Genomic DNA, 13,572 nt, shown 5'->3' on the forward strand with positions numbered 1-13,572 from the left:
GCTGCCAACCTACAGACTCGTAGGGACAACCCAGTCCTGTCTGCAACTCGCAGAGCCCTGCCTGTGTCTGTGGCCTCTGATGGCCCTTATAAGGTTTCCCATGCTCAGAAGTCCAGGTGAGTTCCAGGTGTGCCAGTGGCATTAGAGTTGGATGGGGCTTAAACCAAGACAGAGAATCAGAGTTATATTAAGCAATTTAGCTCAAATGTTGAGGTTTGGGTATTGCACCCCCTCTCAGCTCCTTGGCACAGAGGGAGCAGTACATGATTGCAAACTCTCCTTGGATTGAGCCCTAGAGGAACGAAGCTGGAAATTATATTCCTGGCAAAGAGTCCTCTCTAAAGCTCATTTGTACCAAGGCTGTATCTATTCTAGTAAATGTAACGAGCCAGGATCCAGTCTGGTGCTGCGAGGGTGTGATGTGGTGTGGTTTGTGCTGATACAACTGAACTCTGGTCTCTCCCATGCAGTTCACTGGTGACAGTCCCTGGCTCATGCCATCCCCTGAACTGCGTCCAGGATCCTCTGGGACAGTGCTGGCTGAAGCAGGCCAGGGAAGCATGTCCTGGCTTGGGTGGCCATGACAGTGTCTGAAGCTTGGGCTCTGGCCCTGGCTCAGTTACCAATATAGATCTCTCCTGACACAGTTTCACAGGTAGAAGGAATTTCATGAAGCTGCTGGCTGGAGCCAGGTATGTGGGCTTTGTCTGGAGTGCTGCTCACTGGCAGCACAGGGTTACCACACATGGAGCAGGAGCAAGGGCAGGGTTGGAAAGGAGTGGGGCAGTTTGGATAGGAAGAGCGATTTGTGGCACACTGGGAAGCCTCAGCAGGCAGGAGTGGAGGCCAGAGGACCCTCTCAGTCTTTTCCCTGTAGTCTCAGTGCTGGCATGATCACACTGCCTGTATCAGCAGGAAGAACTTGGCAGCCGCCATCTCACTGAGTGCTGTGTGGAGACAAATCAGCTGCTGTGTTTGTGTGACTAAAGAGACCCAGGAGCACAATCAGTCAGGAAGTGAAACAAAAGGATGGCAGCATTCAGGCCAATACCTCCAGCAGTCCTCAGGATATGGGAGCTCTGCAGGCAGGTGAAGGAGCAGCTAGAGCTATGTGTAATGATGGCATGATCCCCTGAACCCCTGGGACCATGCACTGGCCCTGAAGGGGCAACAGCTGCAAGTGCTATTCCCTTAAGAAGCCCAGTCCCTGAGGTGGCATCGCAGATATTTGCCTGGTAGGCGTGTGGTGGCAGCAGCACCCCTTGATTAGCTCTTGCCATTTGTTCTGCCAGCTGCAAAGCAGCCGATGTTCACTGGGCTGTAGGTGCTTCTGGACCTCAGCCTCCATCTCTGTGCCCAGACATAAAAGCCCTCTCTGGGTTTATGGTCAGCAGCGGAGGCTGTAGGTGGGACATGCCCCACCAGCTGTCACTCTGAGAGGCAGCAGGGCTCAAGGCTGGGGTCAGTCTGCCGCCTCTGCTGCCTAAGGCCCCACCCACAGGTCTAAGCAGAAGGAACAATTTTGTCTCTTCAAGCAAGGCCTGTGGGAGATGAAACCACATCAGAAGGGTCTTCTTTGGATTCCAGTCCACCCTTGGAGAATACAAGGCAGGTGAGATGGGCAGCCACCACTGGAAGGTCACCTGAGGAATGGACATCTCACAGCCTGACACAACTCTGCCCAAAGTCAGTGATTCCCCTGGGCTGACTCTTGCTATGGTGGCTTCTCCCCACAAATCCCCTCTGGCATTTGCTTTTCCCTGCCTTCTCTGCTCTGCCATCTCTACCTTCCCTTCCACCATTGCCCACAATGAGCAGAGTGAGCAATCCAGCATGGCCCAGTTTAATATTCCACAGATCCTCACATGCTGATAAATGAGAACAAGAGAGGGAAGGGGGGGATGAGAGCCTGGTGCATGGGGGGGATATAAAGCCCTGAGCCAGTATTCAGAGCAGCAGAGATAACAATAAGCGAGAATAATAGTCTAACAAGTCGGAAATGTCACACGCGATCGGGTGCCATTAACACAACATGGATCTGAAATATCACATAATTAGTTTTGTGCCTGTTGTTCTGATTTGGAGGGAAAAAATATTAAAGGGAAGAGATTTGGGGGGGCAGAGAGGAAAGTGCCAGCAAAGTGAACTCATAAAAGGGTGAAGCCTACAGCGTCTAATGTTTTTGGAATGGTATAATAAAGCTCTATCTCCTTACCCATGTTTGAGGCAGAGATTTTTATCTGGCAGTATGGGATAAAAAGAAATGAGAACTTGAAAAGGGTAGATAAAATTGCGATTGATCTCTCTCAGGCTGCCTTGCCTCCTTTCAGGGAAGCTTGTGGGCCTCATGAATTGCTCTACCACTGAGACACACGATCCCCACCCTTTCCCATGGCACCTCACTAAAAGATGAAAAAAACTAATGTTTTCAAGACTTCTTTCCCCATCTTTTTATAACCCAGTGCACAAAGCCCGTGTTTGAAGGCTGTGCAGTGACTCAGGAGCTGTTTGTCCCCTGAGAGCAGGCTAATGCATGGGTGTTTGGGGGACCCCCACTGCTCTGAGGCATGTGAGTGCCTGTGCCTGCAGACAGGCTCGGAATTTCAGGGGCTGGTGTCTGCCATAAGCTGCTGGGAGCAAAGCTCCTGCCTCTGCTGCAGAGCCCACTTTGTGCTGTGGGCATTTTGTCTTTCTGAGGGATACAGGCACTATCAAAAGAGACAGAAATGCTCAGGTCTCAGTGGGCACTGCTTGGGGATGGTTGTATAAGGATTGGAACATGACTCTTCTCTGAGATGGTAGGAAAAGGGAAAATTGCAAATACCACAGGAGACAGACACTGTCAGTCCCTTCCTGCCCTGCAGCCTCTTGGGGTGTGAGGAAAGTAGTGTACATGCAGAGCTCTTGTGAGTCAACTCAGATTGTGTTGACTCTACACCTGACTACTAGGTGTCTGTATTAGGTGGTTAATTAGACTATGAGGTGACTAGCTAGACTGTTAGGTGACTGTACACACCTCTTTTTTCCAGAAGGAGCTGCCCCTTTCTGCAGGGCCCACACCTCAAACACACTTCTTCAAGGCAGGAGCCCTTGAAAGATGGGGTGGGGATTGCACACCAACCCACCCCTCTGTCCTAGAACAACTTCAAGATCAAGTTGGAGTGGGCTTGGAGGAACCTGGTCTAGTGGAAGGTGTCCCTGCCCATGGCAGGGGGGTGGAATTGGATGAGCTTTGGGGTCCCTTCCAACCCAAACCATTCCATGATTCTAGTAACTTAGCATTTTCATCATCAACATGTTCATGGTAGAGATGAGGATTGATTTCTTATCCATGTTTCATTTCAAGCATTCCCCTTTCAACATGCCTTTTGCAGAAAGCCCTTTAACTCTGGTGCTCACTGGGACATGAACAGCAAACTCGTTACCTCTTCTCTGGTGAGAATGCTTGTATGGAATCAGGCACAGATTTTGTTATCTCCTCTGGCAGAGGCATCCCCTTCTCCATCCCCTGGCTGTGGGAGGTTGGTGGGTGCCTCCTGCTCCTGGAGGCAGGGACTAACCACCCATCAGTGCTTTCCCAGGCTGAAGAACCTTGTGGTGCACAGCAGCCAGAGCTGGTTTTGCCAGCTCATTCCAGAGCCTGTGTTTTGGAGAGGAGATAGGAAGGACATGTGCTCCTGCTGCTTGCTCTTGTCCTGCTTGCAGAGCAGCGTCACACCCATCCAGGCCTTTGTGTCCCCTTCCCCTGGTCTGTGTCAAGGGAGAGCAGAGATGTGTTAACCCCAGACTTGAATTATAATGCAAAACCAAGCTGTCAGTCACTTGTTTACCTGCCAATTGCTAACCACTTTTAAACATATTCTGAGAAAGAGGTGCTTTCAAACAAAAGCAGCACTCCTTTGCCCCAGACATGGGTATCTGTGTCCAGCTCCCATCTCTGGAGGATGCCTGTAGGACTAGGATTCAATTAATTCAGGCTCAGTGGATCCATGGCTTTGCCCGAAAGGGCCAGGCACTGACAGCAGTGTGACAGCAATGCTGATCTGTTGCTGCTGCTCTGGCGAGTCGTGACAGGGGGCTGCTGTCACCTGCAGAGCCACAGCCTTTGCCGTGGAATGAGGGATTCACAGAGGGCTGAAGTGCAGCTGCCTCTGGGCTGGAGTGTGGCAGCTGTAACAGAGCTCTCCTCATTCACACGGCAAGTCAAAAGTACTTCTGCATTTTGTTAACACTGAGCAGAAGTGATAAATATTAGGACTAGCAAAGAAGTGAGTTTTCCTTTTGACAGGAAAGTCTGTGGCATCAGTTTTTCTCTTGACTCTGAAATGAATGTTAAAAATTCTGATGAAGCATATGTTCTTCCAAAATTAAACATTTCATTTCTATTTCAGCCTTCGCAGCTTGCCAGTATTTTTAAAATACAAACCAAACGATTTTGTTTGGAAAAATCATTTTGAACAAGACATTTTAGGCTTCTCAAAATGCTTTGTTTCATTTTTTTTTTTTATGGAAAAGCTATTAGACTGTGTGATATTAGTATTTTCTGAGAGGTGTTGATTTAAATGAATACAATTGAATATTTTATTTTGGTAGTAAGTAATTTTTGATGAAAAATATCTGATCTGCTCTAGAAAGATGGACAAGGCTTGTATTATATATTGGTCTCTATCTAGAGAATGAGATGTTAGCTATTGCAAGAAGCAAAGAAAAGCTTTTGTGACCATTACTATCAAAAAATTCCTAAACACACTCCTCTGCATCATATGTCAATGTAAAATATTAAACTTCTTCTAGCAGTTTACAGGGAATTTTATCAGAATGATGCAAGAAAGAAATAGGCTGCAAGATGACTTTAAAAGTGCTAGTTCTCCCATCCATTTCAATCTGCTTGATTTCTCAGCAGATCAGCTCAGCCTGGGCTTGCTAGGTTGAACTTGAATGTTCAAACAGACCCCTAACACTGTCTTAGTTTGAAAGACAGGTGGGAACCTCCCTTGGAATGGAGAATATGACCCCCTTCCCTCCAAATTATTATAACTTTGAAATGAGGGGGCTTTCAGGCAAAGCTACAGGAAAAGGGATGCCAGTTCTGTAGGGGTGCCAGAAAAAACAACTCCTGCAATGCTCCCAGCCCACAGCTCCCAGAGCCCTTCTGTGGGGTGAGTGTGTTTGTGCCATTCCCCCTCAGAGCCCTTCTCTCGGGTGTTTGGTGTGCCATTCCCCCTCAGAGCCCTTCTCTCGGGTGTTTGGTGTGCCATTGGCCCTCAGGGTCCTTCTCTCGGGTGCTTTGTGTGCCATTTCCCCTCAGAGCCCTTCTCTCGAGTGTTTTGTGTGCCATTCCCCCTCAGGGCCCTTCTCTCGGGTGTTTGGTGTGCCATTGGCCCTCAGGGCCCTTCTCTCGGGTGTTTGGTGTGCCATTCCCCCTCAGGGCCCTTCTCTCGGGTGTTTGGTGTGCCATTCCCCCTCAGGGCCCTTCTCTCGGGTGCTTTGTGTGCCATTTCCCCTCAGAGCCCTTCTCTCGAGTGTTTTGTGTGCCATTCCCCCTCAGGGCCCTTCTCTCGGGTGTTTGGTGTGCCATTCCCCCTCAGGGCCCTTCTCTCGGGTGTTTCTCTGCCGCTCCCGCCCCCTCCCGGCGCTGCCCCGGCGCTGCAGTGCCCGTCCCGGCCGCCAGGGGGCGCCGCCCCGCCCGCTCAGCCGCGCTCCCTCAGGGCCCGGGATCCCGGGGTTCCCCTGAGACACCCGAGCAGATGGGAAGGGTCCTGTTTTACTGAGGTCGGGTGTTGATAAGGCTCCAGTGCAACAAGCACAGCTTCGCTCCCGCTAGGAGAAGGCAGCAGGAGCCGGAGCCTCGCAGCGCTGGCGAACTCTCCCCACAGTGACCGCGGCCGGCTCCCCCTGCGGCACCGAGCGAGCGGGAGAGCGAGGGGCTGCACCCGAGAGAAATCTCCGGTACCGCTGCCCCTCCAGCAGAAACTCCCCAGCTAAGAGAGTAGCCAGCCGCACTCTTCCCGTGGCAACTTCTTTTGTCTCCGTTAAGTCCTGGTCGTTATTGTCTCTTAGCAACAAATGGGACAAAATTCCATGAGAGAAAGAAACACAAGGAAAAATCCTAACCCCTAACTAACACCAAGGCAAATGTCTGCCTAGCGTAGAGCCCCCAGGAAACTGGGCTGCAAGGTTGAAATCCAGTGAGGATTTCAAGAGGCTCGGGAAGGAGCCGGCAGCTGAGTTGTGTTAGGGCCCAAGTTTCAGGTGGCAGCAAGGCCAGGGTGGGGCAGCCCCCCAGTAATGACCCTGGCAAAGGCAAACAGGTGACAGCACCAGGGAGGCTCAGCAGGTGAGCGCTGCAGCACCTGGAACTCGTAAGGAGACAACAGAGAGTGCTGACCCCACGGGCTGAGACAGTCTGGGCGCTGGGGAGAGGAGTGCAAGCAAGGAGGAACTGGAGGAACAGTCTGGATGTGTTACTTCAGCTTTAGAGGAGAGAAACCTCTACCAAAGCCTCAGGAGAAGTATGGGTGTTTGAGCATTTGAACAGGAACGGCTCAGGAACTGAAGGTACGCTTTGCTGGGTGTTTTGGTGGTGGTTGTAGTTGGAGAAGGGGCTCTCCTAGCCCGTGTTCCTCCTCTCTGTCGAGTTGGATTGTGATGATGGATGGAGTGACACCAGCCCTGTAGGCAGGGCTGGGCTGGTGGGTGTGGGCTGCGGGCTGTCGGTGCTGGATGGTGCCTGGGGACAGAGGCTCCCTAGCCTTGGGAAACAGGGAAACACAGGCTCTGCCTGTGCTGTGGCTTAGGAGGACAAAGAGAGCTTCACTGCCCAGGGCAGTGGGCTCTGGGGCTGGCTGCTTCCTCAGCTGAGAGCAAACATGCCTGTTTTTCCACGTTTGTGGAAGTTACATTACCAGCTCTTCTCTGGGAAATGGTCTCCAAATTCAAAGGGTAAAGAGGAAGAACTTGTAAACTTGTTCTATCTGGCTTGCAGTCCTTTAAGGGTCACTTTTCCCCTGTAGCCATGAGGATTAGAAGCATCCTGTCCCCTTCAGTTGATGCAGAAAGTGAGGTTAAGTGCAGTGCCGAAGACTCCGGGACCTGAGGATATGCAATTCCCTGAACTCATAAAATCATGACTTGGCAAAACTGTGCTAGCTTGCAGAGCTGTTCATGCTCTTAACCTGTACGTTCCCTAAGCCAATTAGGCTGAGTTTCTGGAGAGGGCAATAATGGCTGGGCACACTCCTTTGAACCAATAATGAAGGTGGCTGGAGCAGACGAGTGGCCTGCTAATGAGGGAGTGCTGCCTGCTTGCCGTGCATAGCTAATGACCCTGGCTCCAGCCGTCCATAGCCAGGCAGGACAAAAAATCTATTTCCACCCAGTCCTTCATTACAATCTAGCTGTACTCAAGTGAACAGCTCGGTTTGGCGGGCACAGGGGACAACAGCATGGCTGTTTTGGGGAAAGGTAGCGAGGTTTTTCCTGCCACCCTGGGTCAGCCTCAATTCTTCTTTAGGCATTGCTGTTCTCTCCCTTCCCTGCCTTTGCAGTGGTGCTGCTTCAGGGACGGTGTTGGGAGTGAAATGAGTTGTGATGCATGCTGCAGGTTATGGTGGAGAGGAGGAAGGCCAAAATACAGACCCCAAAAAGCTTTGCAGTACTTGTGAAACACAGATTTCTCCGGGATTGGTCCTTGTGTGTTGAAACCAGCACCAAGGCTACAGGCAGGCCTGGGCTCTTGTGCCTGGGCTGGGTCTGCTGCATCTCTGCACTGGGAGAAGTTCCCTCCTCTGCAGCTGGGATGATCTGGTGTGGGGCAGGCACTGGTGCCTGTGTGCCAAAGCCCGGGTGAGCAGGAGGCTGTGTCAGCCCCCTTGGAAGGGCTGGGCTTGCTGCGAGTGAATTTCCTGATGTGTGGTGGCAGGGAGGGTGGGTAGGTGGGCAGGGTACAAAATCTGCTGAAAGAAATTCTTCCTTTCACCAGATTAAGCTCTTCTTGCAGAGCTCCTGTGCATCTTCCCTCCTACTTGAAATTATAAATATGTTTTTTCAGTGAGTTAGAGAAAAAAATCAAGCTTTCTACTGTAAAGACCCCATCTTCAAACCAAGCCCTGGGAGATGTACATGTGGCAGTTGATTTAGTTTCATTGGGCTGCTGTGGTTGGTAAAAATGTATTGAGATGCTTCCAAGATGCTAAAGAAATATAAATGGTTGCTGTTAGGCTAATTTATTTCTATTTAGCAGAGAACAAATACATTTTTAAAGGGGTAATGGCAAATTAAAATTCCTATTAAGCAAATTTGCTTACCTAGTACTTAGTAAAAAGTTGGGCTTAGATCCTACAGTCTCTTAAATGCACACAAAACCTTATGCAAGTGTGTAGGCCCAAAGAAATCTTAAATCTTTGTAGGATCAAGAGCATGGATAATAAATGTGAAATAATTAAAAATAGAAAGCCCCCACCAAATTAGTCTTTTGCTCTTGGCACTGCTAGTCTGCTCCTTACTCACTGCCTTTGCTTGGAAAATGACAATCGATGAGGTCAGTTTTACTTCTGCCTGTAGTCAGTGTCAAATGGTTGCCCTCAGCACTGGTTTTAGCAGGAATGTGGTATTGATCCCACCTCTGATCTGCAGCACTGGGCATCGGCAGGCAGCAGGACACGGGCAGTGCCTCTGTGCTGGGCGAGGCGGGCTGTGCTCTCCCTTGGAAATGCTCTGGGGATCCACAGGACGGGATGCTGTGCCCTCGGTTACACCAGGAAGGATGTGGGAGCTGGCTGCTGCCACCCAGCACAGGTGGGCTGTGCACCCCAAAGTAGCATTCACTAATGAAAGGTTATCCTGAAAAGTCTTGGGCTGCTGAATGAGCACTGTAACCTGTTCCAGCTGCTTCTTGACTTACCTGGTACAGCTGTGCAGCAGCTACAGCTTCTGTTCTGCTCTGTGTAATTCCCACATCCCTGCTGAATGAACTGAAAGGGAGGGAATTTTAGTGAGGCCGTGGCACAGGTTGCCCAGGGAAGATGTGGCTGCCCCATCCCTGGAAGTATTTAGGGCCAGGTTAGATGGGGCTTGGAGCAACCTGAGGAAGGTGTCCCCACCTGTAGTAGGACGTGTGGAATTATAGGATCTTGAAGGTCTCTTCCAGCCCAGCCAGTCTGAGATTTATGATTCTAATTAGTAGAAGTTGGTCTTGCTTTCCTTCAAGTTCTAGTTTGTACTGCAAATCAAAGCAATTATCTTTCTGCACTCCTGAATTGGAGACTGGCATTTATTTATTTTGTTAGCAACAGTTTTTCATGTGTTCTGGTGCAGATAATGGAACTGACATGGTTTGCAGTTCAGTTGTGAGCAGAGCTGTTTCTAAGGATGGATGTCACAGAGCTGGCCCTGCAAGGGACTGGCTGAGGTGTATTGTGTCAGAGAGGCACCCCAGAAGTCAGCACAGGTTGTGCAGGCAAGAGCAGTGCAAAGCTGGAATGCTCCTGGGATTGGCAATCCTGAACCAGGGAGAGCATAGGGAAGTGTTTGAGCAGGGATGTGCCTGTGGTGGTTTGTTGTGAAGGTGGCTTGAGAAGGCCCTATGTGATTGCTGTGGTTCCACTGTGAGCTGGTATCTGCACATGAGGGCAGGAATGAGCTTCTGGAGGGGCTGGGATTCAACAGGAAGGTCATGGGGAGAATCTCAGTGGGCTCTGCAATGCCAAAAGTGGTATGGTCTGGATTTGTAGCCTGTGGCTGGCAAGAACTCACTTCTGCTGAGACCTTTTAGGTGATATGTGGCCTAAAAACCAAGTGTGCAGAGCAGTCCTTATTTCCACTGACTGGCATATGAAATTGTGGGGGCAGTGTGAACAAATACTCACCTAAACCAGCCATTCACTGTGCTCGCATCGTGGTCACCAGCAGATTTCCTTTCTCCACGTGAGCTTCATCCCTCTCAGATCTTGGTGCTTGCTGGAGTCCTCCCTCTCGTGTCCCATTGCTCCTGTCACGCCAGGGGACAGTCTGAGGCAAGGCCTGCCCTGCCCACACGGCCTGTGGGGCTGCTGCCCCAAGATGGGCACTCACAAGCTCTTCGTTAGCAGTTGACTTGATGAGGAAGGCCTGAGGGGGAGTTGGAGGCGATTCTCGCTGCAGGCACCCACGGTTTTGTGCCTGCTCTGACCATATCTCAGATTTGAGATGGGTAGTGCATGTTCTGGTTGGAAATGACATGTGCTATAATTCCTGTAGCAAAAAATATACTTGTGAATGTGTTCCTCAGAAAAAGTGATGAGTTCAGATGACGACGGCTTTCAAAACTCCTTCCTCGCTATTTGTACAATGATTTCTATTTATGTGAAAGTACAGCTTCTGTGAGGACCCTAAATTTGAGAGGAGTTTGGTAAAAGGTTTTTCAGCCAAGAGATGAAATTATGATAGTCAAAACACTTTGTTTCACATCTATGAAGAAGTTCTAAATTACTTTTTTGTCCAGGTTTCCCTGGAACTACTCCTTTCTCTTGGATATGACATAGTTTGAGGAAATACTTAGATGCTTCCATACACAACCTTTTTTTGATTGGGAACAGCCTGAGGTGTTTTTGGGAAGGGAAGCATACTCATTCAGCAGTCAAGGATTAATACAGCTCTGCCTGCATCCCTCTTCTGTGCCAGCCAGCCACTGCTTTCCAATTCCACAGCAGTGATCCTCCAGGCAAGGAAAAAAAAAAAACGTGTGAAGTGACCCAGTGCAGAGTGTGACTACTGAAAGCCACGGGAATTGGCCCCAGCTTCCCCAGTGTGGTTCTTACCTGTCTGCAGAGATGCTGGCATGGCCCTCATGGCCCTGGTCAGTCCAACTGTACCCCAAATTTCAATGCGCTGTAACTGAATGTGATAAAGGTCAAACCAAGAGATATCTTGATATACAAGTAACACATTGCTATGGAAAAGAATCCCTCTTTCTATTTTTAGTGTGCAACTGTGTCGTGCAAGTGTCTTTGTGATGCTTTTGTTGTGATGGATCCGCTGGGCAAATATACTTCAAAACAGGCTTTTTATCTTGTGTGCCACATGCAGCTGTTAGCATTGGTGTGCAGGGCAGCAGAGAGAACTCTTGTGGGGAGAGCAGGAGGCTCTTGCTGTCTGTGTCCTTGCCAGGCTGGTGGGGTGGGTGTTTTCCGGGATGTGAGAGGGGTAGGTGTGAGTCATGCCTTGCCCTTGTCATTCGCTTGTTTCCTGAGCCGTGCTCGCTCATCTTTCTGAGCACAGGATGTGGTTGGCTTTATTTGGAATGTTACAAGCATCCCCGTCTGAGTTAATTGACCAAGACAAATTTTGTAAAAAACCTTGACATTAATAATGAGAAATAAGAGCTGGGAGGTAAAACACACTCTCTCTAGACAAGCATTAGCAGTAACCCCACCCTTCCAGACTCCTCCTGAGGTACTATGGCAGAGAGCTTAGGTCAGTTAGTTTTAAAATTAACTTCTAGTCCTCAAGGCAGCCTTTAAATAGAGTATTTGAGCTGTGACTATTGCTAGTCTTTTTAGGCTGTGTAAGGGAGAGGTGGAGGAGTGTAAACCCAGAGAAATCCATAACTGCTGGTGACTGGTCTAATGACTGATCCTGGGCAGACCATCTCAAAGCCCCAGGCCCTGCAAGCTGAGCTGAGATGTGGTGCCCTAGCCAGCAGCAGGATGGGAATACTCCTCTCTTCCAAGGGAGAGTCTCCACATGCTGTTAGGCTGCCCTTTGCAGTTCACATCCATCAAGGCCTTGCTGTGATAATGCAATCCAAGTGGATGTTGTTCCTGCTTCTCTCCCCCTGGGCAGGGGTGTGCTGGTAGCTGTGCAGAAGGCTTGGCCTTTTATGTGTGTGGAGGGACCAACTGATACTGCTTTGGGTACCAAAGCTGCATCAGTCCATCTGAGAGGTGCAGAGCTGTTTCCTTCTCTTGGAACTGAGAGCTAAGCACAGGAGATAGGTTCCTTGTCTGAGATAATTTTAAGGTGGAAAAATTCCTCAGGTATAAAGGGAAAAAACCCAAAGTACTGGATACTCTGAATGCCTGGGAAACAAGGTGAGACTCCTGAAAAAACCTCTGTTTCTTGGCTGGGGCAAGGACTCAGTGTGTCCAGTGTCAAAGCATGGCAGCATTCATCTGCCTCTCCACCATGAGGAGGAGTCTCCACCAGGACTGTGGCTGCTGTGCTGCAAGTCACACATCTCTCCAAGGAAGCAAAGCTATCCCTGTTCCTGCTTCCAGACCCAGACAGGATTTTGTGGTGAAAAGATACTCCTGATGCTACCAGGACAGCAGCAAAAGGAACATCTTCATTTGCTTCTGAAAGCAGTGAGAAGCTCAGTGCTTGGGGTGGCTCCAGCCGGAGTCCCGGCGCTGTCGTGGCTCCTCTTGGGACGCTGTGCTCCCCTGTCCTCCCGCGGTGCCGTGGCCTTGCCGGCGATCCATCAGCCGCCGTCTGTGCCGGAGCGGCAGGGCTGCAGCCGCACATCTGATCGATACCGCCCAACCTTGACACGGAATCAGTCACTCGTGGCCAGCTCATTACTGCTGCCGCGCCGCTCGCCTGCAGCAGCCCTTTAATGGCCCTGCTCGGCTGCTGCCGAGGCACAGCAAAAGTGTTGGGCTGTCTTATTTACATGCAGCATTTCACCAGTCCCTCCTTCCCTTGCTCGCAGCTTGCCATCTGCTCCAGAGCCTCGGAGGAGACAGAGGTTGCAGAGTGGGGACACGAGCAATAGTGCCTGTGCTTTGTCTCTATGGTGACTGAGTGCTTTCCCTTGTGGAGGCTGGGGGGGGCTGGTCCCAGGCCTGCCCATTTTAGGCCTTCCCTGCTAAAAACCTTTCTTTGTCCAGAAGATTTTAGTGGTGTGCTTGACTTTTATTCTGGCTTTGAAGCTGATTTTAGTTACAGCTGTTTTAATCTGCTCTGTGTTTATTGTCTTGTCACTGTGTTTGCACTCTCCAAGGGGTGGCAAAGGCTTAGGATACTCTTCCTAGACAGCAGCTTTAAAATGGCGATTTATTATTTATAAATTAGGGGATGGGTGAGGACTGGGAGTGGAGTTCCTGTGAGTCTATTAGCTGGGCAGGTTGTGCCCTGTGTCACCACAAAGATGCTTTCCTCTATATCGGCAGCAAAGTCTTAGACTTGACTCCTGACCTTGGTCATGAGCCATTAATGATCTCTGAAGGAAGAAATGCACTGGCACATGCACTTTGGGGAATGTTTGGTACATCTGCTAGCATGCCATTGATTTCCATGAGCAAACTCACAAGGACAGGTTTCTTTTTAAATAGCTTTTACTTAAACTGGAATCCAATTCTTAAACAGGAGATCCTCTGATTTTCTGAAGAAACAATTTCATCCTGGGGAACGGGGATGTGGAGGGTGGCAAGAAATGATGTGTGTGTGCAACAGCAGGGCTGGAGAAGCAGCTGGACCTGTTGGTTGTGGGCACTATCAGGGACCTCTTCTCCTCTTCCTCCTCATGCAGTCTCTTACAAGGCAGTGTCACAAGCCAAGGCAGCTGCGGCAGAAAACCCAGACAGAGCAGTGTGG

The 13,572-nt window shown here is 50.0% G+C and overlaps 1 long non-coding RNA gene across 1 annotated transcript in view; it reads left to right on the forward strand.

Annotated features, from left to right (window-relative positions):
• Positions 1-6,130: 6,130 nt before the first annotated feature.
• The window catches only part of LOC134558364 (uncharacterized), a 45,308-nt gene continuing 37,866 nt past the window's right edge, over positions 6,131-13,572 (forward strand). Inside the window, exon 1 of the long non-coding RNA XR_010082342.1 lies at positions 6,131-6,558. This is a non-coding gene — a long non-coding RNA (uncharacterized LOC134558364). The remainder of the gene's footprint in view (positions 6,559-13,572) is intronic.

This window comes from Prinia subflava, chromosome 15, assembly GCF_021018805.1.
Source record: "Prinia subflava isolate CZ2003 ecotype Zambia chromosome 15, Cam_Psub_1.2, whole genome shotgun sequence".
Lineage (NCBI taxonomy): Eukaryota > Metazoa > Chordata > Aves > Passeriformes > Cisticolidae > Prinia > Prinia subflava.